Here is a 23,774-nt window from a genome sequence, read left to right as displayed (position 1 = left end):
TACACTAACAGGTGGCTGGTTTCAAAACAAATTTCAAGGTCTGACAGCTCTCTGCACCTGCTATAGGCTGGTTTCTTTTTAAGGGGCTGAGTTTGGTATGACCCACATATTAAAAACTATGGTTTGTATTGATTAGACAAGCCATCCTTGCCTTAGAGAGACTATAAATGGCTAGAATTAACCAATAGGCAGTTTTCTTAATTTTACATTCTGTCTTGCAAAAGCAATGTTGAAGCCACAAGTTGTTAGTGTCAGATTGAGGGCTATAATAAGCAATTTGTTCATGAGCATGAGCGTCAGAAAATTAATCCCAGTGATTAAAACAGACAAAATTATAACAAGGAATATTTAATTTTGATCTCAGTACCTTAACCATTTTTGAGCTAAATCTAGGTGGTTTTTAAAAGTTGTTATTTTAAATTTTAGTAAGATTCTTCTCTTTCCAGTACCACTAAAGATCATGGTGCACATTTTTGTTTCTGTGTTGGCTGTGGTGTAAAAGTGTTTTATCCACTGGCATCAGCTTCAACATCCCATCAGGATCCATTGCCTCAGGCCCCACTTTTTAAAAAAAATGGCCAGTGCTTTGAGCAATGATCTAGCTTTTGAGTCTTACTCCCATCTTAATTTCCCACAACTCCCTGAAGCAATAAACAGCAACATGAAAGGATGATGCAATTTACAGTATATTCTGGTTAGTATACAAAATGCTTTTTTAAAACAAATTCCCTATTTTCAGCAGGTTCCTTAGCAGAATTCACAGCAGTAATCCAGCTGAGGGCAATATCGAGCCAGTATCCAAGGCCAGTCCAAAGTCAGAGTCCACAACAAAGGGGTCAGGCCAGAAGCAAGGTCAGAGCAGGCCAAGGACAGTAGCTAAGCAGTCCATGGACAACATAGTGCAAGGCAGGAGGCAGGTCCAGAATAGTCCAAGGTCAGATCTGGCACCAATAGGTAATTAGCAGCCAGGTCAAGTACAGGCTGGTGTACAGACTTTGTTCCAGCTGCTCTTCCAGCCTCACACTGAGGTTTTTATGCTGGAGCTTCTGGAACCACATCCCAAATCTCAGCTGATTCCCTTTAACCACCTATAGCCAGACCTTTACTCCAGAAGAGTCTGGGCCTGTAATTGGGCACTGCTGTGGATGGGCGGGGTCTCCAGCTGACATTTGAGGCGATACTTCTCCCTTGTGCTTGGGACCTATTCAGCCTCGATATCAGAATCAAACTTGCCCTGGGGGCAGATGGTCCATCCTGGGCCTCATCATAGGACCGTGGCTCCTCACACTCAGATGGAACCTGAGCCAGGGCTGGGTCCAAGACCAGAGCCTCCTGGTCTTCCTCCGATGAGGATTCCACTGATGAGGACTCCCCTGGTTGGGACCTGGCAACAATACAGTTTTCTTCTTAAACTTCAAGAGATATAGATGCCATCTTAATGCCAAGATCTTGTCAGAGGTTGAGTAGTATTTTGTCTAGTAGATCCAAGGCTGTGCCTTCATGAGACAATTTGGACCCTGCTGGCATTGTCATTCCCCATGCTGTCGTTATCAGCCATTTGGCAAAATAAAGATAAAAGAATGATCTAAATTAGCCACAGGGAAATTCTGGCCCATGGGTCTAATTAGACCTGCCAGGCCTCTGTATTTAGCCCCGTGAGGCTATTTTAAGCAAACCACACCCTCCTGTCAATCATCATGTAGGGTGATGTCAAGCATGGAAAAGTGAAAGGGATCCTGTATCTCCAGTCTAAGCACCACAGCACTAACATAGGAAATAAACTCTCTTTGAAAATAAAAGGTAACAAAGAGATCTTTCATCTCTGATCTTAGTGCTAAGCACCGCAGCTCTTAAGGTCAGAGATCAGTCCTCTGCCTGCTCTTTGACAGTAAAAGGCAGGACTTCTCCCCACTTCCATACCAGCACTGGGGTGGGTGGAAATGCTGCTTTTTTTACTTTTAAAAAGCAGGCAAAAGGATCTCTTATCTTTGATCTTAGTGTTAAGTGCCACAGTGCTAAGCTCAGAGGTATATCCTCTGGCTGCTCTTTCTCAAAGAAATTTTAGAGAAAGAGCAGGCAGAGGGCATAGCATCAAGATGGGGAGAGAAAATCCCTCAGCTCTCTACAGAGTCTCTCTAAAGAGCAGGCAGAAGATCTTTCCATCTCATGTCACTCTATGATGGAATACAGAGGGCTGGAAATGATGACTGTGTGTGTCTGTGTGCCTGCCTGCAAGTCCCATATGTAAGAGTTTTTGTATGAGAATGCAGCTGCAAGTGTGCGAGAAAGGGAGAGAGAAGGAGAAAGTGCTGTATGTTTGGTGTCTGGTGCATGTGTGGTTGTGACAATGGAGTGGATAGAGGCACATGCATTTTTCTTTCTTTCTGAGGTGTGTGCTTTGTTTTGCCCCACCCACTGTTGGAATGTGACCCCTAGAAGGTTGGGCAAGTTCCAGTCTAGCCCTTGGGCTGAACTAGGTTCCACGCCCCTTATTTTAATGCTAATGCAGAAAAAAAAGAAACTAAAAGAAAGAAGAAAATAAAATTCCTGTGTAATAATAGTGACCGGAAACAAAATGGCAGAGTATGGAACTGCCCCCCCCCCAAAAAAAGGATTACTGAGAAAACACAGGAGAATGCTAGATGCCGTATGATTTTTTAAATTTTTATTGCATTTTAAAATTTCTTATTATTGTATTTTATTGTATTACAATTTTAATTCCATAGAACCACAAATCCGGAGACACACTGCGGGCCACCTGAATGAAGTTAGCAGACCACTGGTGGTCTGTGAACCACAGGTTGGGAACCCCTGCTGCAGATCTCCCACCCCAGCCTGGTAAAAGGTGTATGAACAAGGCATCTTAATTCTATACTAAATGCCTGGTGTGGAAGCAGCTATAGAAAAGGAACCACGTGCGAAACTCAATATCTTTATGTATCTCAGACTTCATCCAGTCTGCCTCAGCAAGGTTCATCAAATCCATTATCTACATATATTTTACTGTTACAGCACAAGTGCTGATGTTAATATACTTCGAGAGTCATACTGGGAGAAGTATTTACTCACAATGGTAATCTTTTCTTGCCATTCATTCATTATTTTATTGCAGCTTGCATCAGCTTAAAGATGATCAACTCTCATAGCCATGACGCTCATCATCTCATACCCAAATATTATAGACATGAGCCATGATTAGATATGCACCTCAACTGAAGTAAACAGAACAATATGCATGGTGAAAACTGTGTTAACTGTGAATTAACTCTTTCCACTCCTAGTTAACTCCTTGATCCACAAACATTTACTTGGAAGTGGGGCATCTTGAACTCAGTAGGCAATACAGTTCAATGCAGGACAATCCCATGCATGTTAAATCACAAGTTAGTCCCATTATATTCAGTGGGGCTCACTCCCAGGCAACAAGCCTGCACATGAGTGCAGTCTTACAGCTGTTTCACACAATGCACAGCAGAAAAACTGGAGTCACATTCACACCATACATTTAAAGCACATTTAAAGCACACGGCTTCCTGTCCTGGGAACTGTTGTTTCTTAAGGGTGCTGGGAACTGTAGCTCTGTGAAGGTTAAACTACAGTCCCTAGGATTCTTTGGAAGAAGCTATGTGCTTTCAAAGTGCTTTAACTGTATGGTGTGGATGTGACCTAGATTCAAGGTTGTCACTGACTGCACAGTCAACGGGGAACAGCGTTCAGTCCCGACTCGCTGGTGGTCAGTGTTTATGTATATTAAAGCTGTATGGAAAATATACGGTTGTTGCACCCAGGCATTACATTGTTAGGTGTACATTTTAAACATAATGTATAAAGTGGCCTGTATTTGTAGTGGAATATATTTGGTATTGAGCCGTCAGTCTCCGCAGTATTAAGATATTCACATTTCTTTATTCTTCAAGGCTTCTCAATGTAAATTTTTAAAAAATGTATTTTGAATACTAAATTTGAATTAGCCTTCTGACATTGCCCAAACCACCTAGGAGAGCAAAAGTGGAACTGATCTCATGAGTATATTAAGCTTAAAAACCTATTAAGGAAATTTAACTATTAGCTGGTAATACTTTTCATTCCTATAATTTGTTCACAGGCTGGAAGACCAATGTGATTTAACCGGAGAAATTTGAACCAGTACTGTAGAATTATTCACATCTGCAAAACTATGGTAGTCCTCTGTGATCTCAGGAAGGATTTAATTCCTTGAACTTACATTTTATAGTATTGCAAAGGTCACCATGCAGTCATGAAATCACTTTTCATCCTAAGTGCTTGGAGGTTTTTGTGCTTATGAAGGAGCTTGACTTCTTCCTGTGAGATGTCAGCAGTTACTTTGGTGGTGTTTGGTTCATTGCTCCCTGAGCCATTAGGATTTGGAAGTAGTTTTATGGCTTTTGGCAAGGGAAAGAGTTCCATCTCCTCAATTTGCACAATGGTGAAAGGCATATGCCCAGGATAAATGATAATTCCAGTTTCATTACCTGAACATCTTGATGAAGTTTGTAGAAGATGGGAGTGAGACAAAAATTAGAAAAACAGGTGAAACAGAAATGGTCCACGAGACGTGATGTGAAAAATACATGCTGCATAGATGTCTGCTTCTGAATATCACTCTCCTAAGTGACTAGTGAACGGCAGAGTAGTATTTGCATATGCAGTTGGAATTAGCTTGTAACATGTCAGGAACTGCAAAAATAATGCTTTATATTTAACTAGTGCTTTTTTGTGCATTTACAGGACTTCACATCATTTATCAAAGTAATATTTACAGCAAGCACATAAGATAGATCAATATTATTAGCCCTGTACTGTAGATGGGTGGAGCTGTGAGGAGGAGTTTGGAACTTCTGCTTTTAGTTAACCATATAGCTGACGTGAGATATAAACTGAACATTTCTGAGGTCACATTCTAAATCACTAAACTACATCAGCTGTCATAGTTTGTCTGTACTTGGACTGTCACATGATTGGCACCACAGTATTAATGCCTACAGTTGGTATTTATCAGAGAGTATAACATCACAGAGATTGCAAAATAGTGGCCACTGGAACTTTCTTAGTGATTAATCAGCTTTCCAGAACATTATAGAGAAATGGGATACATGACTGCCCCAATGTTGTGTGACATGCACATTTGTCCTTCTTTATATGACCAAAAAAATGAAACATGGTTGAAGAGGTTAATTCATACTTCTTATCCCAAATCAATTTTTCAGTTTGGACTTTGGAGACAGTTAACTATTATGGTATAAAAGTTACAGAATTTCAGCAGGAAGTTACAGGGGATGCACTAACTGGAAATGAAGCAGTGTGACCACCCCAAAACCTTTGCAGATGCAAACAGTATTAAAAGTGGGATCACATATGACTGCCCCCCCCCCGATAGCATAATGAGCACAAATAATCATGAATACACAATTTAAAAAATGTCTGGAAGAACCTGAAGACTCATGCTCATCCATGTTCGAATTTAAAAACAAAAAACTTTGCCAATCTGATCAGAAAGGATAGTTAAGATTTGCATATATCTACTTCTAACATAACACATTTGTCTAAGGCTGTCATCACACCGTAGTTCGCAGCACCATCCGCCAAAACTGTAAACTGCAGTGTGACGACAGTCTTCTAAATGCTGCCAGAGCCAGACCATTGCAGCAGCACTGGAGGGCAGTGGTGGGCAGCCCAGGCAAACCGCAAAGTAACAGTCATGACAGGCTAGGGCAGTTCTGTAGCAACCATACTGCTCTGCTTCAGCTACCACCACCCACCTCGCCAACACTGCCATTTCAACCTTAGCAGCAGAGGGTGAGGAGGCTGGAAGCGGCAGGTGGCGGAAGAGCAGGATGCTTGCAGAGGAGCTGCCCTGGCTGGTCCTGAGTGTTTCTGTGCAGCTCGCCTTGGCCGGCTGCTTCCACCTCCCTCCTCTGCTTCCCCCTTTCTCACAGGAGAAGGACTAAAGGCAGGGGAAGAGGAGGGGGAGTTAGCAGAGGCCCGGGGGCCGTGGGGGATTTGGCAAGGGGAGTGGAGGGTAGGTGGGGTTAGTATTCCTTTGCACCTTCCACAAAAAAGAAGTGAGGGGAGGATTGTAAACTGCTTTGATGAGCCCTAAGGGGAGGCAGGGTGGTTAGGGTGAGCTCTACAGGGAGGACAGATGGTTTGGACAAGGGGGTTAGGTTGCAGGGTGGGCAAGTAAGGGAAGCAAGCAGGGTCAGCAGCCCCTATTTATATACACACATAAAATTTAATTTTACTTATTTCTGCTCCTCAAATAAAGTCTTAATATAGAGTAGGCATGGACGAGAAATTCAATTCAGTTCACATTTCAAGCCAAATCTATCAAATTCACACTTTTTGAAACAATACGAGGACCGAAACACAGATATCCTTCGAAATTCACACTTAACTGAATTTTGCAAAGCAGGTCACCAAACAAAAAATGTTTATAAAACTGCATAGGGGAAAATATGCATAAAAATGAATATATGAGTGAAATCAACATACAAAAATGCATTTTATGATGAGAGATTGCTTGCAAAAATATGTACATTAGTCAAAACTGCCTACAAAAATGTGTTTATTAGGGGAAATTTGCAATAAAACGCTGAAGAATTTTCATGAGGATTTTTTTCAAAAAAGGCAAATTTGATTTGATTTGATTTTAATATTTTTACCCTGCCTTCCAGCCAAAAGGCCCTCAAGGCGGCTTACAAAAGAGCATCCGTATAAAAATACACCAATAAAACAATAATATATCAATAAAACATCAATAATACGTAAATAAAACAATAAACAATAAATACAATACAATTGGTAATACATTTCAAAGTTGACACAAACCCCCTCACTTTAGCTAAATGGGTATTATAGGCATTGGGCTACTTTGCAAGGCTAGCCACACTTTCCCAGTCATAATCCTATCCCCATAGTTCTGGGAGTGGCACTGCCCTCTCAGCCTGCGGAAGCCAGGGCTCCCCCTTACGATGGCAGCAGGATGGCAGTTCTGGCCCTGGAGCCGCAGGTTCGCCTTGCGAGGGTCCCAAAGGTGGGGTCCGATGGGGGGATGGAGGAAGAGCGAGAAGCCGCCGGAGGCCTTTCCTCGCCATGGCCTTCCTGCGTCCATTTCTCCTTCTTGGTGCTGAAGACGCCACCGCCTTCCGCTTGCTCCATGCACTTATTGAGCTTCTTCTGGCCAGGCCCGGTGCTTGCCGAAGGACTCTAGGTGATGGGGATGCCACTGCCTCCATCGCAGCCTTCATTGCTTTCGATTTTGATAAGCCAGTGCTTGGGGGAGATGTACTTGATGGCAGCAGCATCGGGCAGGGTGGCAGCTCGCCTTTCGCTGAGGCAAGGCTGTTGTGCCTTTCCCTCGGTTGCCTCTGCGGAGAGATCCTGGCGGTCTCGGCCGCTTGTAACGCCGTTGAACCATTGAGAGCAGCAGCGCAAACAATGCCTGACAGTCCCTCTGCTGTTTACATTTGGGGGGGTGTCACCAGTTTGGAGAGATGAAGCTAACATGAAGGCAGTACTCATCCAAAGTGGGGACTTGCATTGCAAAATTGCTGTAGAAATGTGGAGAACTGAATTTTAGATTGGAAAAATGAGAAACTGAGAGAACCAGAATTGACAGATTTTTCCATCCCTAATGTAGAACTATATTTTCTGGGGTAATGGGCTTTCAGGCTGTATCAGAGTTTGGGACACCTGTGCTTTGATGCCATGCCTTACGAGAGGTTACACTTTACTTGACACAGTTGGGCCCACTATGGGAAGGAAACAGAATAAATAGAACTGGAAGTGCCAAGGTCACTTGTAATAGGACATGAAGTACTTCTGAACAAGCTTTACAATTGCTTTGTTTCTTCCTCCCCACAGCATTATAAACAGGCATCGTCAAAGAAAGCTTTTTGGAAAAACAACACAAGGAAACTGCAGAAGCTCTTAAGAAAGGACAGTAGTTGGCTAAAAAGGTTGGCTGAGGAGGCCACATTGTCCAGCACCCACATTGTGTGGATGACGTCTACTAGGAGAAAAGGTTGTTGTTTTTAAGAGGAAGGAGTTATATTGTCCTGAATTCCTGTGCTTTAAGCACAATATAAAAGGCATTAGAGATGTAAATGACATGTTGCGTGTATGGATCAACTGGCTTTAAATAACTTTTTTTGAAAAAGAAGGATACACCCTAACAATAAGCCCAATCCAGTATGCATTTTTCTATAGTAGGGATGAGAACTTCTGGCCCAGGGACCAATCTTGGCCCAGGAGGTCCAAGTTGGCTTGTGAGGTTATTTTCTCCAAACCATCCCTGGGTGATGTCACCTGATGAGCAGGGTTTGAGCCTACTAGATGCTGCTTTGCCAGTGTGTTCTCTGTGGAGACTGTGCTGGTGAAGCAGACATCTCCCTTCATCCCTGCAGGTCAATGTTGACAGGACAGCAGGATTGCCTGCCTCTCAGTCACCTGACACCATCATGATGACAGATGATTGACAGGTGGGTGGCCCTGCCCACTTGTCAAAATTGGCCAGGGAGGGTGAGGGGAGATAAAGATCTGGCCTGCCAGACCGAAAAGGATTCTCCATCCGTATTCTATAGCATGCAATCCTATTGATTTCTACAAGGTTTGGGACTGACAGCTTAACCTTACTTCAGCACGGTGATGGAACAGCATCTTGCACTGCTCATGAGGACAGCAGGCTAGCTTAGGGAGCAGAGGAAGGCCACATTACACACACACACACACACACACAGAGTAGCATAGTGGCAAATTCAGAAATCCAGGGTACCTTCATGATCAGCACAGCCACACCTCTTCTAAAATTATACAACCTTCTAAGATTACAGAATATGGCCAGGTTTGAATACTGCTTTCTGCTTCTCTATCCTCATCAATGGCTTCTCCCAGAACAACAGATGTCCCTAAAAACTAATCATCATGAATGGGGAGTGTGTTAGCTACTGAGAAGTGTCTTCTAAGTTGCTGACTCATCTCCTTTCATTCTGATTGAGTCCAGTCAACAGGAAAAGACAAGGAAGCATATTAAAAGACTCTTTTCAGTGGCCAACATACCCCCCTTTCATGCTGATTGGCTCATAGGATGCTAGAGACATAGGGACCCTGCTAGGACTGGGCTCCCAAAAATGCAAGGGGTCTAAAAACCCGAGACAACCCCCCCCCACATACACACACACAGAGAGAGAGAGCTCTGACCACCAGCATGTTGCCACCACTCCCTGCTCCCCATTATCTGCTGCCAGGAGTGGATGCCTCACTCTACCTAATGGTAGGGCCAGCCCTGCCTTTCATACAACCCACAAGCCCTACTCTCTTCCTTCCAATTTTATCTAATTGTGGTGGCCCCTCTAGACTTCTAAGGAGGTCATCACAAATGGATATCACAATAGGGTATAAGGTTCTTCCCCCCCCCTTGCAATGTCATTCAAGCCCTGATTTATAAGAGGGTATGTAGTATTTTAAAGGAACCACATTATCTTGCAGTTCCTGAACCTTAAAAAGGAAAGAAAAAAGCATCAAGCACAAACCATATTGATAAGGTTCAGTCATTCGTTGACGTACACAAACAGTATTGGCTTGCTTTGTTTTCCCAAACGATAAAGGCTGGTGAAATGTCATTTGAAAGGCCTCTTTACCTCTTTACCCTTTGCAAAGGATGCAAGTTTTTCTTTCTCTCTCTCTCTTAGGAGTGACCTTTAACTCACTGCCTCCAAAAATGTGTGATGGAAGAAGAGAATCTTAAAAGAGATGCTCCATGTGGTTGTTCTCATCTTTTTGCTACTTAGTCACTTTTTACAATTGCATTTGTTAAACCCAATTGAGAGCAGAGAATCTGATTCATTCCATTGGCATAAGTCATTTAATGTAGTGGTTGCCACTTTGCTATTAACTCCTTTTAAATGGTTCTGTCGGTGACTGATTGAATCTTCAGTTAGCCCTTTCTTGCCTTCAGAATGCTTTTTTTTAAAAAAAATCTAAACTCCACATTTTCAGGGTCATATACTTTAGATCATTTTCCATGTTTCGGTAATCCTTTGACCGCCCTGATGTACTAACAGCCCACAAGTAAGTAAAGGGGAGAGGAGACGATGGATTGCATGCTTTAGGGCAAAGCAGGGACTTGAGTCTTCAGTCACGATGATCAGTGTGGGTGGACATTCTTCCAGATTAATTAAGACTGAACTACTATCCACAATGGCTATGGTTTGCCTTCACTGTCAGAGGCAGTAGGCCTCCAAATGTCAGTTGCTAGGGATCACAAGTGGGGCGTGTGCTGTAGCACTCAGATCCTTCTTGCAGGCTTTCCATGGGCATCTGGTTGGCCACTATGAGAACAGGAAGCTGGGCTAGATGGTCCATTGACCTGATCCAGCAGGGCTCATTTCATGTTCTTATCGTCTGTGATCTTGAATGTGTGTGGTAAAGATTATGTGACAAATGACTTCCATCTTGAGTGGAGGGTGCAGTGGAGGGGGAATGCTGGGGAGTGCAGCTCCAGGACTTTTTTCAGAGCAGGAGCAATGATGTAATCTGTGGAAGTGCCAGGGTGATTAATGGGCTCCCTGCACTATGGCAAATGAGGTGATAATGAGTCCTTCAAGTTTTACTATTGTTTGTGACATATTGGCATAGAGGAAGTAAGAGAATGAAGCCAGTGTACTATTTGATGTCTGTCACCTAATCCATATAAGTGTGTATATACACACACATGCATGTTCACATATTCTCATCATAGTTCCCTACATTTTTGCCCTCTTCTTTTGGGGGAAGAGGCTATGAGGGCTGTCATGGTAAGCTCCTGCTGCACTTCAAGATTTGTCATTATACCACAGCTCTTGAGCACTGCACAAAAGCTGTTTTAAAAAAACAAAAACCCTCAATGTCAAATCCTGTCGTATGTGCCGTGCTCTTCTTAGTATGTTTAACACTTGAACCCAACCTGGTGCCATCCAGCTGTTCAGGACTGCAACTCTGATTTGACCTGGCCAGCATGCCTGAGGTTGATAGTACTTGTAGTCCAAAGCAGCTTAACTCCTTTTTAGATGCTGGTGTGAGATAAAAATGAATGCATGTGTGTGTGGCATTGCTGTGCTGGGGTGCCGGTGGTTTTGATCTGGTGGAGTGAGCCGTCCATGCTTACAGCTTATTGCCTAGGAGCCCTTTACAGACATTCTTATGATTGTGAATAGGTTGGGACGCAGCTGAGTGCTATGATCCCACTCTTCCCATCCATGTTAATTTTAGCTTCCATGAACATCTCAAAAGCATGTTTGCCTTTTTGTCTGTCTAGCTCAATTTTTAGCCTGCACCATCCTCCTAAGAATACTAGATTTGTAATGAGAAGTCTCTTCCCAGCCAGTGTGGCGTAGTGGTTAGAGTGTTGGACTACGACCTGGGAGACCAGGGTTCGAATCCCCACATAGCCATGAAGCTCACTGGGTGACCTTGGGCCAGTCACTGCCTCTCAACCTCAGAGGGAGGCAATGGTAAACCACCTCTGAATACTGCTTACCATGAAGGGTCGCTGTAAGTCAGAAACGACTTGAAGGCAGACCATTCCCAGTTAACAACTTTCTTTCTTTGTTTTAGATCCTCCCAGAGGAGTCTAGGGTGGTCAAAATAAATGATTACAATACTTGAGATAGCACTAGAAGACAAATCTTGAGGAAAAAATTTATGAATTTACCTGGGTTACTGTACGACCAGTGTCTTTGAGAGCAAGCCTTTTCTCTTGTAATCAGTAGGATATGTTTTAAACTGTTTTTAATGTTGTGTTTTATATTGTTGTGACCTGCCCTGGGACTTTCTGGTGAAGAGCAGATAATAAATTTAATCATCATTATCTCTAGCACAGCAAAGGACCCTATGCAGCATCATTAAACAAAATGTTTCCCAAATTGCATGTTATAGCAGGAAAAGCCAACATGGTGCCATCTTAGGGTTATTGGACTACAACTCCCGTCAGCCCCTACTAGCATGGCTAGTGGTCAAGAATGATGGAAAATATTTATTTATAATTTATTTATTAAATTTATATCCCACCCTTCCTCCCAGAAGGCACCCAGGGCGGCAAACAAAAATACCAAAATTATTTTAAAACATCTTAAAAACAAAAGACTTTAAAACATATTAAAACAAAACATCTTTAGAAACATATTTGAAGAACCATCTTAAAAACAACTTTAAAAACGTATTAAAAAGCCATTTCAGAACAGATGCAGACTGGAATGAGGCCTCTACTTAAAAGGCTTGTTGAAAGAGGAAGGTCTGCTGTAGAAGTCAAAATGATAACAGAGATGTTGCCTGTCTAATATTAAAGGGGAGGGAATTCCAGTGCCATAACACTAAAGGTCAGCTTCCCATGTTGTGCAGAATGGACCTCCTGATAAGATGGTATCTGCAGGAGGCCCTCACCTGCAGAGCATGGTGATCGGCTAGGTATATAAGGGGTGAGATGATCTTTCAGGTATCCTGGTCCCAAGCTGCACAGAGTCCAACAACTTCTGAACGGAATCAGGTTGGCTACCCATGAATTGTAGTCTACTTCATTGGCTGCTGCTTCAGGACACAGAACATACCAGTGTAATAACATTACATCTTACTTCTTCTTCAACTACACTTTGCTGGAAAGATGCACAGCAGCATCTTCTGAGTGTCTTCCCATGATACATAGTTTTGAGAAAGCAAAACCTATGTCAAGAAACAAAACCCATAATAAAAATCTTAAGAAAAATGCTATGGTTTGGATCAAGACTCCAACAACTTAGTTCTCAATTAAATCAATAGCAATTTAAGTTAATTCATGTTTGATTTGTCCCAGCTAAGCTCAACTAACTTGTTCCAGCTAAGCTTAACTAGGGCTGCAATCCTAACCATACTTACCTGGGAGAAAGACCACACTGAATTAAATATAACTTACTTCTGAGTAGACATGGTTAGGATTGCACTGTTTGTTTGGATCCAGCCTTACGTATGCAGCAAGCTAAAATAACTTAAAGCCCTAAATGCTGTTTTGGACCTTTACTAACCCTCCTGTGGAAATCTGCATTGTAAGATGCCTTTTGTTTCTGGTGCTTATTTGTTCTTTGATATTATCTTGGAGTGTTGACCGATTTCTTCCTGTAAGGCCCACATTTACTGCTGCAAAAGGAAAGGCTGGGACCCTAGAGCCTTTTGACATTTCATTCCAAATGCAAACAGCACAGATTGCACCTTGCCCTTCCCCTGCCTTCCTTACCTCTCTGCCTATTCAAAGAGACATGGGCTTCTATAGTAGACTTAATGGCTTTATGGGTAGAGACACACTCACTGTTCTGCCAGTTCCAATGTGTTTCCTCCACCTCTCTTTTCTGAAAACAAGGGCACATGACGCTAGTCAAACCCTGCCCCCTTTTTACTGTAAAACCTGGTGGGATCAAATTAAGTGTGGTTTTTTAAAATTTGGTTCAAAGAGATTTCACAACTGATTGGCAGATCAACCTGTTGCCCTTCCAGGTGTGGCCAATGGGAACACTTTGCTGTAGGCAACTAGTGGGCTCACAGCCTATGGCTAGCCAGAAATGTCTCAGTGAGTGTCTACCTCAAACTTAGGGCCAGGAGCCCAAAGAATAGAGTACATAGAATAATTGTCATTGATTGCAAACAGCTTGCAAGATACCAGGTTTTAACATGGAAGTCTGGGCTTTGATTCTTACCATGGAAATCATATAGGCCACAAATGACTATCTTCAGGTGAAGAATCTAACAATGCATGATACATGCAATCAGAAACAAAGAATATAGCAGTTTGATTTTTTTAAAGAAAAAAATCTTAATATAAGCCATCTGTTAGAAACTTTGGGGAATGCCAGTGCTGAAGAGGCTTGTTCTCCTTATTTGCTCTTTCACCTTTTCCCCTGACTGATTTCCCCTTTATGCTTCCACTGTGGCTGTAGAAAAAGCATAATGGCTTGTTGGTTCCTTAATATTCACTGTGCTCCCCTGCCTATCAGTGCAGGGACCACTTTATTGCATCAGCCCAGCTGTTGGCATGTGAAGACCTTCGTTTTATAACACAAGGAAAAGGCATGATAATAATTAATACTGAACCAAACAAGGAGGATTTTTTTAATGTGGCTAATATTTCCACTACTATGAAAACTGTTCTTTTTTTTGGTGATATTGAATTGAGGGGTATAAATGGGGGGTTTAAGAAAATGTTTGTTCATTGTATGGGGTGGAATTTGGATTTGTTGAGATATCATTGACAGAAAATGAAGCACTTTTGTTGCTTTCGCCCTCAAACATGTCCCCATTCCTGGGGCAACCAGGCTGATTTGCCATGTCTTGCTCTACGAAGCTGGCAGTTGCATGTCATGAGCACACTGAGTAGGGCTGGGATGCAGAAGACGGGAGTTTGAGCCTCACCAGAAGGAGGGGGGACACTACTCTATTCACCTTTGTGTGAGAGGTCTATAGCCATTTTGTCATTCTTGTGGGCTTCTCATAGGCATCTGGTTTGCCACTGTGGGAAACAGGATGCTGGACTACATAGGCCTTTGGTCGGATCTAGCAGGGCTCTTCTTACATTCTGATGGCTCAATCATTGAAGCACAGAAGACACATTCCATTTCCCCAGCCATTCATAATAGTGAGAGAGCTTTGTTTTCTGTTGATGATGTCACCGTGTAGTAAAATCTGATTGGCTACTTGACATCCTGATATCATGCTCACAGTGTGATCCTCACATGGCTGGGATCATACTGTGAGGAAGAGGTACAGAAATTGGGAGCAAAGAGGCTGTGAAGAGCCACAAGAAAATAAAAAATGTACATTTAATGGGTTTTTTTCCAGGGGACATTTTGCCTTTCTTGAACATTTTGTTCTGAAAATATTCATGAGTGCAATTTTAGTACTACTTTAGCATCATGTCCAGCTAGCCTGACTGGTGGATTAAATTTCCCCTTGGTTCTCCTCAGTGCTCCTGGATATTTTTTTTTGCAGAAGAGATGCAAAAAGATCAAGACATGCCTTCCTTTATGCCAGGTGCTAAAGCAGAATTAACCTTTGTTCCCGTAAATTCCCTTATCGTTCTTCTGAACATAACATCATAGGATATTAGGAATCTGGTAATGACCACTGTGTTTGGCTCATTGTGGATGAGGGTCCAGACTGGTTGCATGACAATTGGGGTGTGTGTGACAATATTTTTAGTGGTAACATTGAAGCATCATGTACGCTGAAATGTGTGTCCTTTGTGACATTGCAGGGGGACCTAGGATGACCATTGCAAACTGTGTGGTTAATTATAGCCACTTAAGATGGCAAAAGGTCTTGGGATACATTTGTCCCTGAGGTTTAATAGATTATTTTCCCCAGGCATGGTAACAAGAAATAATCATTCCTAATAGGAAGCAGATAGTAAGTGATGCCATTATACCTTATTTTTTGATTTTTGGACTCATTTGTACCCTCCTGTTCATTGCTGTAAGGACTCATTGAGGTGGTGGTACAGGGAAATTATATGATCACTCAAAGATGGACCGAAGTGATAGCACCTCTTCTTTTTTTCTTTTAAGAACTTTTTATTGTAAGGAAAGAAACGAATAATATTCCAAAAACATCATATACAGCATTAAAGCCAGTAGACATTTTAGCCATGTAGAACAGTGCATAGCAAGATCAAATCTCAGGTACAGGTGAGGAAAGGGTTTCCAATACTAATTTGAGTTTTGTGTTCCTCTGCCATTTAGATCATTGTGGGGAGTGTCCTTAAAAGTAATGCCTCCCAACTCCAGGCTACTATTGAAACTTTGAAAGAAACCTTTATAGGCCTCATACATGGGCATACCTGTCTGGTATGAGTGTCTCATCATCTTCATAATTAATAAAACTGATAAAATCACTCTAAGTTATTGAAAATGATTCTGTTGTGATTGGGTTTCTCAGAAACTTAAGCTGTCAGATTAGTTTCTCCATAATTGCCAAGTCCCAAAGTTTAGAGTACTCGTTCTGGATAATCAGTCCTGAGGCATTTTTCCACAATAGCACCTTCTTCAAGAGATCCAAGAGAAAGTCCTGATTTCTAAATCCAAGTGGGCAAACTCATGCATGTCCTCCAAAGACTGTAAAATCAGGATGCTAGTCTTCACCGCCCACAGCTGAAAACTATTATCATCCTTTGACCTCATTGCTCAAGTTCAGTGCCTTTCTGTTGGCTGTGTGTACCACAGGGGCAGCAGGCATAAGCAACTTAAGAAAATGAATCAGCCCACTTTCTTAACCGACCTTGCTCTGCTTCTGACCTCATCTCTTTACATTGCCAATCAGGTGTTCTCAACAACTGATGAACAAAGGGTGGCTATGCATCATTCTGTCATCCACGTAGTTTTGCCCAGACTTTCCCTGACTATAAGATTGGACCCTATGTTTGAGTCCTCCAAATGTCTGTTTTATTTTTATGCTGCTGTTTTATAGGTTTTAAGTTGTTTTTCTTATTGTTTTAATTGTATATTGTTTGTCTTTTAGACTGTACACCACTTAAGACATTTTAATAATAACAATAATAATAGCCTTACACATACACCTCAAGCAGGGATGTAGTTCACAGCTTGATGCTGGTTTGGTTGTCAATTCAGCAAACTGGCCACTGGTTATGGTCTGTTGTAGTTAGCACTTTGTTATCTTCTGCTTTTCCTGGTTTCTCCTTTTCCGTTGCTGAAAAATAATGTTATTGTTTTAATTTTTTCCAGTGATGGCCTGCAATATCTTTTATTCAAAAATAAATGAGCCAGGAAATCAAGTGGGCATGTTGCCTCATCGTTATTGTCTATCCAACAAATGCCCGCCCCATGCAATTAAATGAGGCTTGTGCAGTTGAAAGTTATTTTAGTTCAGCTATGTGATGTAATTCTGAAAGTTGAAAACTGAACCCAATTTATCATCGATCCTTGAGTGCTGCTGTCTGCTGAGTTCTTGACTTTACAGTTAGCCTGTTTGACCAACTTATTTTGCTTTCTCTCTCTCCTTCCCACACACCTCAGTCAGTTTTCCAGTGTGCTGGTGGCAAGATACATTTTGCCTGCCTGAGGCAACAGACTACTAAAGAACTGTGAATCTGGCTAAAGACAGAGATGTTAAAAAATACAGATACAAGGGGGAGACAGGTTAAGAATCAAACAATGATGGCTATCATCCTCACCTCTATGGCACAGAAGTTAAATGGAATACACATTTCAGTAGTTCATATTGAAGGTGTCATTGATAACAATATTGCTATATTCGCCACTTTTTTAAAAAAAAATCCAGTATCAGGGAAAACGCACAGAAGCATGCAGCAAACAAGACCACTCTGCAAAGATAGCGAGCATACAAACGCTGGGGTAGACCAACGTACAGTTTGCCTTTATCGAATTTCTCATCCATCCCCAGTCTCAAGACAATGCACAGAATGCAATAAAAACAACTAAAATACATTTTAAAACACAGAAATAGTAAGTGGTTTATAAATATTTTAAACCAAATGGCTCCCCACCCAGCTGACTGTACTATCTGAGGCTCACTCATAAGCTGCAGCCTAGGAAAAGTTAGATGCCCTTTGGCCCACTTAAATCACAGGGATATAAATGCAAAGTTAAAGGCTTTAGATTCCTAAGGGATTTAATCATACCTTAGTTGTTTTTGTGTTTGCCTGCCAGATATGAGAGGCAGTCAGGGCCGGCTCCAAAGTGTGGCCAGGTGGGGCCCTGGCCAAGGACCCCATGGCCCACAGGAGTCCCTGAAGGGCCCCTAGTTATGGTGGTGGAGAACCGCTCCCTGCCGCGGATCGCTGCCTGCCTGCTCACCGGCCCAGCCACGCCCACTCTCTTGCTCTCCCCCACGCCTGCCCACTCGCCCTCTGCCCCCTCCGCTCCCTCTCCCTCTCCCCCTGCTCACTCGCTCACCCACCATCCCACCCACTCGCTTGTTCGCTCTCCCCTCTGCCCACCAGCTCACCCTCTGCCCCCTGCCTCGCTCGCCCTCCCTCTGGCTGCTCACGCTCCCCCGCCTGCTCGCTCATTCACCTTCTCCCACCACTCGCTCACCCCCCCACCATCCCGCCCCCCACCCAACATAAGAATGCCTCTCCAGATGACAATAATGCATTAACATTGGGGAAGATCCACAGAACTAATAAAGCGGAATGCTGTGTGGACAGTCCAGTATGAATCCACCACTAATACACTGTTATTGTGTCTATTATCTAATTAACTGATTAATTAATTGCTAGTTACTTGTTACCCAAAGGCCTCCAAGAGACTTACAGCACTGTTAAAAAACACAAATAATTACATTATATCATAAAGCAAAACAAAATAGAACCCTTATACCAGCCATAGGAAGCTTTGGCAGTACGCTAACAACAAAAATACCATCATAGTCTATTAAAAGCCTGGGAAAAAAGATTAAATCTTTACCTGGCGCCAAAAAGATGTCAGTGAAGGTGCCGGGCAGACCTTGCTGAGCGGTGCATTCCACAGACAGGAAGGCACAGCTGAGAAGGATCTCTCTCTTGTCACCACCCTCCGAGCCTCCCTCAGATAGGGAACCTGGAAAAGGGCTTCAGACAAAGATCTAAGGGTCTGGGTAGGTTCTTGTTGGGAGGAATGTTCCAGAAGATATTGGGATCCTGAACCATAAAGAGGTTTAAAGATCAAAACCAGCATTTTGAATTAGGCTTGGAATCGTACAGGAGCTTGGCTCAATGACATGTTGCAGAATACACTCATCAAAAGGAAAAAAAAAGTTTGCAAGAGCTCTTAGTGTTGGTAGCTTTAGAATGCAATCTTATACACCTTTACATGGGAGTAAACCCCACTGAACTCAGTGGAACTTACTTCTGAATAGACAGGTATAGGATTGCACTGTGAGGCTGCGATCCTATCCATGCGTAAGCCCCACTGAACTCAATGTTGGCCTTTTTTAAAAAAAGCAACAGAAACCCCATTACTTGAACTTAACCTTTTTGTTGCCACCCATACATTCCTTATATTGCTTTTCTGCCATGTTTTTGATAACTTGTAGGGAACCACCAGTAGATGTTGTGAAGTCCTGCTGAACGACATCCAGTTAACACTTCCCTACTAAATTTTCCTACTCAGAAAAGTTTGCAAATACTTCAGCCACAACAAGCAGGGTGCTGTTTTTGTCTGCAAAAGGCCACATCCTTTAAGAATGGGCCCAGGTGTAGCAGAGGACTGAACACAGCCTCCAGCCATTCTATTGGCAAAAGGAAATTGACGAGAATCCTGCTCTCTTAGCCTGTTTCCTTTTCCAGTAGCAATGAGCCTGGAGATGGAGGGAAATAAACAAAGGCTAGTCAGTCTTTTCCCCTGTAAGCCCAGAGGCTCTTCTTTACACACCAGTTGAGCAAAGGAAATGCACTAGGATTAGTCCATTTCCCTTTGAAGACAGCTGTGTGTACACAGTGCATAGAACTGGAGTATTATTTCATTTGTTGCGGGCTGGCAGCAGCCTCAACTTGCAGTGTCATCTTAAACTGGCGGGGGGGGGGGGGAGCGGCAACGGAATATATCAATATAGTCCGTTGCAGCATCTGCACGGGGGGGGGGGGGGGCTGGGAGTTTTTTTCCTGTTTTTGTGAGCAAAGCTTAGCATGAAACTGTTAAATAGAGAAGCACCAAAATAATCTTGCAACAGCAACAGCTGCAGCTATTAAAGGGGTGGGGTGGGGTTACCCATTTAGGATTTTAAACTTGATTGTTATGTTTCATTGTTATGGGGAATTAGGGCCAAACCAGATAAGATGCTGCAGAACTGTGATCGGTTCTCCTGTCTCTTTTAATTTCTTTTGAAAGCAGGGGTATAGTCATCTGGGGTCTCGGGGGGGGTCCCCTCTGCCTCCATCATCCTACAAGCCAAACAGCATGAAAAGGGAGTTTGGTGGCCACTGATAAGAGTCTTCTAACATGTTTCCTTGTCCCTTTCTGCAGATTGGAGCCAAAGAGGGAAAGGAGGGGAATTAGCCTCTGAGAGGACTCTTCTCAGTAGCTAACACTCTTATGTTCTGCTCTTTTATGCTTATTGGCTCCTAGGGACGTCTCTTGTGGGAGAAGGCATTAACAAGGATCTCATTCTCAACAATGCAGCAAAAAATGTGTGGAGGGAAGGGGTGTGGCTGTGACTAACATGAAGGGACCCTGCACTCCTGAATTTGCCACTACACTAGTGTTTGAAAGCAGCCATTGGATGGGGTGGGTAAAGTGAATTGGGACCCATGGCACTGTGGAGGAAGAGAGTTTAAACTTTCCCTCTGTGCTGTTTTTCAGATCTAAAGAATCCCCACCAGCTCTTTATCTGAGTACTACATGGATGTTTTCCTTAATGAGGTAAGTACATAGGGTAGGGATGGGGAACCTGTGGCCCTCCAGATGCTGTTGCATTCCAACTCCTATCATCCTCAGCCAACATGGCCAGTAGTCAGGAATGATGGGAGCTGTAGTCCAGGAATTTCTTGAGGGCCACTAGTTTCATTTCCTTGGCATAGGGGAAAGGAGGGGTAGCCAAAGCAGGACCCTCCTAGATGGTCAATGGTCAGGGATGATGGAAACTGTAGTCCAAGAACAACTGGACAGCACCACACTGGAAACCCCTGGAGGAAAAGGTTGTCCCTTCTTCCCCCAATACTGAGGTCCCAGTCCAATTTGAGGGCATCTGGAGCTGTTTTCAAAAGAAACAGGAGATCTTGTTGTGGATAATCAATGTCTTATGTAGTTTGGGCCTTAGTATTGCAGGTAGGGACCTGTAAAACAACCATCTTATATCAGTTTTGTATGAATTTGATCTCCATATAAGCTTCAGCAAGTTGTTGCCTTTCTGCCTCACTCCTATCTGTAGAATGAGAATAAAAATGAAGTTACTCCACAGAACAAGCACAATAAAGTTTACAGATCACTTTGCAAATTATGGGTACAATCCTACTCCATTAACATCACTGGCTATTGATTTTTTCTATCGACTTCCTTGGGGTCATTAATGACTGCACTATTAGAAGTCTGATCCTGTGCATTCCTACTTGGAAGCCCCCGTTTATTTAGTGAAATTTTCAGTTAAACCAGATGAGATGTAACAGATGCATGAGCAGTCCCCTGCCTTTAAAAAAAAACCTGAAATACAGCTGCAGAGAGCTGAAGTTTTGATCAGACTTGAATAGTGGCAGAGACAGGGTGTTTTAGTGCCATCACCACAGATGGTTTTTCCAGTCCAAACCACCTTCCTCGGGCTACTTTTTGTGTCCCTTATGGATGGGAAAGCGTCTGGCTAGGGCGGGATATCGATTGGGGAACGGGCCCACAGGGAAAGGGTTAAACAGTTATCCCCTTGCACCCAGAGCACACATTTCCTTTAAAAATCAAAATAATAATAATTTTCTTGTTCTTCTTGTTCTTCATCTCATGGAGCTTGGTCCTCCTTTCCAAGTAGGTATACATTGGACTGCTGTCTAAAATTGTTATAAAGTGAATATATAGAAAGAGTAACAGGTGTTGCTTATTCTTTCATCACAGCATTTACATGTCATAAAAGTGGGCTTAGAAAATGAAATGTATGCAGATTGAAGCAGTTCTGTGTTGTTGTTCCCAGGGCGGGCATTGGGCTGGCATTTTTGGGCATCTGCTGAAGGCAACACTCCAGAAGAAGGAGCCACTGCCAGTCGACCCTCTGGTCTTGATGCTGCTTCCTGATGTCGCTGCATGGTCACCTGCTCCCTCTTGGCAAGAAAGCAGTGAAAGGACCAAGGAGAAGGAGAGCACCCTCTGTTAACCTTGTCTGACCTCTCCCTCTAGGTAGCTGTCTAGACTGGATCCAAAGAGTTAGGGCAAGTGAATAGGTAGAGGTGTCAGCTTTGTGAAGGAGTTGGGCCTACTCAAGGAGAAGGCCCACAGAGAGAATCTTATCCAAAACTTATTTCTTTATAAACACATTTGCATACCGCTATTTCATTAAAAACACCAATTTACAACAAGTTAAAACAAGCAAGCAGGCATATGATAAAAACATTAAAAATACAATAAAGTCAACTGTTGTAAAAAGGCATCTTCTTAATTGCTTGCATACACATGATGAAACAGAAAGGTTTTCAGCAGGCATTTAAAAGTTAGAACAGAAGGAGCCTGCTGAATTTCTGTTGGCAGAGCATTCCAGAGAACTGGGCTGATGACACTGCAGGCTTGATTATGTGTCAGTGTTAAATGAGCCTCGCCAACTTGGGGGGGACGATCAGAGCTGTTCCTGTGGATGATCTCGGTGATCAAGCTGGGATATAAGGGTTCTGGTGGTCCCTAAGATACCTGGACCTAAGTTGTTCAGGGCTTTGTAAATTAATACAATGACCTTGAACCCGGCTTGGTAGTGGATGGGTCACCAGTGCAGAGTTTTAAGAGTGGTGTCACATGTTGTTGGCCATGTGCTCCCATCAGTAGCCTGCATTTTGTACCAGCTGGAGCTTCTGAACCAGAGCCAAGGGCAGCCCCACATAGAGCGCATTGCAGTAATCCAAGTAATCCAACTTGGAGCCCAAACACGTTGTTTCTGCCTTGGAGGAAAATAAAGTTTAAGAACATAAGAATGTCAGAAAAGGCCTGCTGGATCAGGCCAAAGGGCCATCACGTCCAGCATCCTATTCTCACAGTGACCAACTACTGGCCTATACAAAAATGCTCTCCCCACTTGTGATACTCAGCAACTGCTATTCAGAGGGATACTCCCGTTGATACTGAAGGTAGCACATACCTGACCAGTAGCTACTGATAGCCTTAGCCTCCAGGAATTTGTTTAATTAGCTATTAAAGCCATCTAATGAATGCCATAGTTTAACTATATGCTATGTAAAGAAATACTTTCTTTTGTCTGACCTGAATTTTCCAGCTTCCAGCTTCATTGGTTTCTAGTGTTATGAGAGAATGAAAAAGTCTATCTATCCACTTTTTCCACACCACACATAATTTTATATACCTCTGTCATGTCCCCTCTTAGTTCTCACCTTTTTTCCAAACAAATAAATCTCAAATATTGTAACCTTTCTTAGAAAAAATTTGCTCCATCCCCTTGATAATTTTGGCCGCCCTTTTCTGAACTTTCTCCAACTCTACAATACTTTTTTGAAGTGAGGCGACCAGAACTGTACATAGTGTTCCAAGTGTGGTCTCATCATAGATAACCATGTGGTCTCACCATGTATAATGGCATTATGATATTGGCAGTTCTCAGTCCGTTTCCTAACGATGCCTAACCTGGAATTTTCCTTTTTCACAGCTACTGTCCACACACAAGGTCAACATCTTTATTGAGCTATAGAGTTCAAAGCAGAAAATCAACAGCAATCCATTATTAACTTTTATAAAACTAGGATCCATTTTCACCATCAGGATCAAGAAGCATGTCTCTAAATACCAATTGCTGAGGATGAACAGCAAGGAGGGCCATTGTGATAAATAGGATGCCAGAGCAGATAGGCCTTAGGCTGGATCCAATAGGTTCTTCTTTTGTCCTTATGTTCTTAAATAGAAGGCAAAAGGCTGGGGGAAGATCCTAAGAAGATTCTGCAGCAGCCATTTCAGGCAAAAGAAGAGGTTTTTCTTTAGGATGGCCTCCTAGTAAAATTAGCAGAAAACAAAACTGGGAAATAGTAATTTTAAAAAATCTAACACAATTAAAATTTACAAGCAGATCTCTCCTTCTCGAGGGTTATGGGAAAGTTTAAGGATGGATACCAT

General features: G+C 42.7%; 1 long non-coding RNA gene across 1 annotated transcript in view; it reads left to right on the top strand.

Moving 5' to 3' along the window:
* LOC133376556 (uncharacterized) overlaps positions 1-22,041 on the top strand; it is a 36,971-nt gene extending 14,930 nt beyond the window's left edge. Inside the window, exons 3-4 of the long non-coding RNA XR_009760524.1 lie at positions 20,331-20,390; positions 21,643-22,041. This is a non-coding gene — a long non-coding RNA (uncharacterized LOC133376556). The remainder of the gene's footprint in view (positions 1-20,330; positions 20,391-21,642) is intronic.
* The last annotated feature ends 1,733 nt before the right edge of the window (positions 22,042-23,774 follow it).

Source organism: Rhineura floridana, chromosome 2 (assembly GCF_030035675.1).
Source record: "Rhineura floridana isolate rRhiFlo1 chromosome 2, rRhiFlo1.hap2, whole genome shotgun sequence".
NCBI lineage: Eukaryota > Metazoa > Chordata > Lepidosauria > Squamata > Rhineuridae > Rhineura > Rhineura floridana.
Note: the sequence above shows the minus strand (reverse complement) of the source record. Positions and strands in the feature narration are given on the sequence as shown.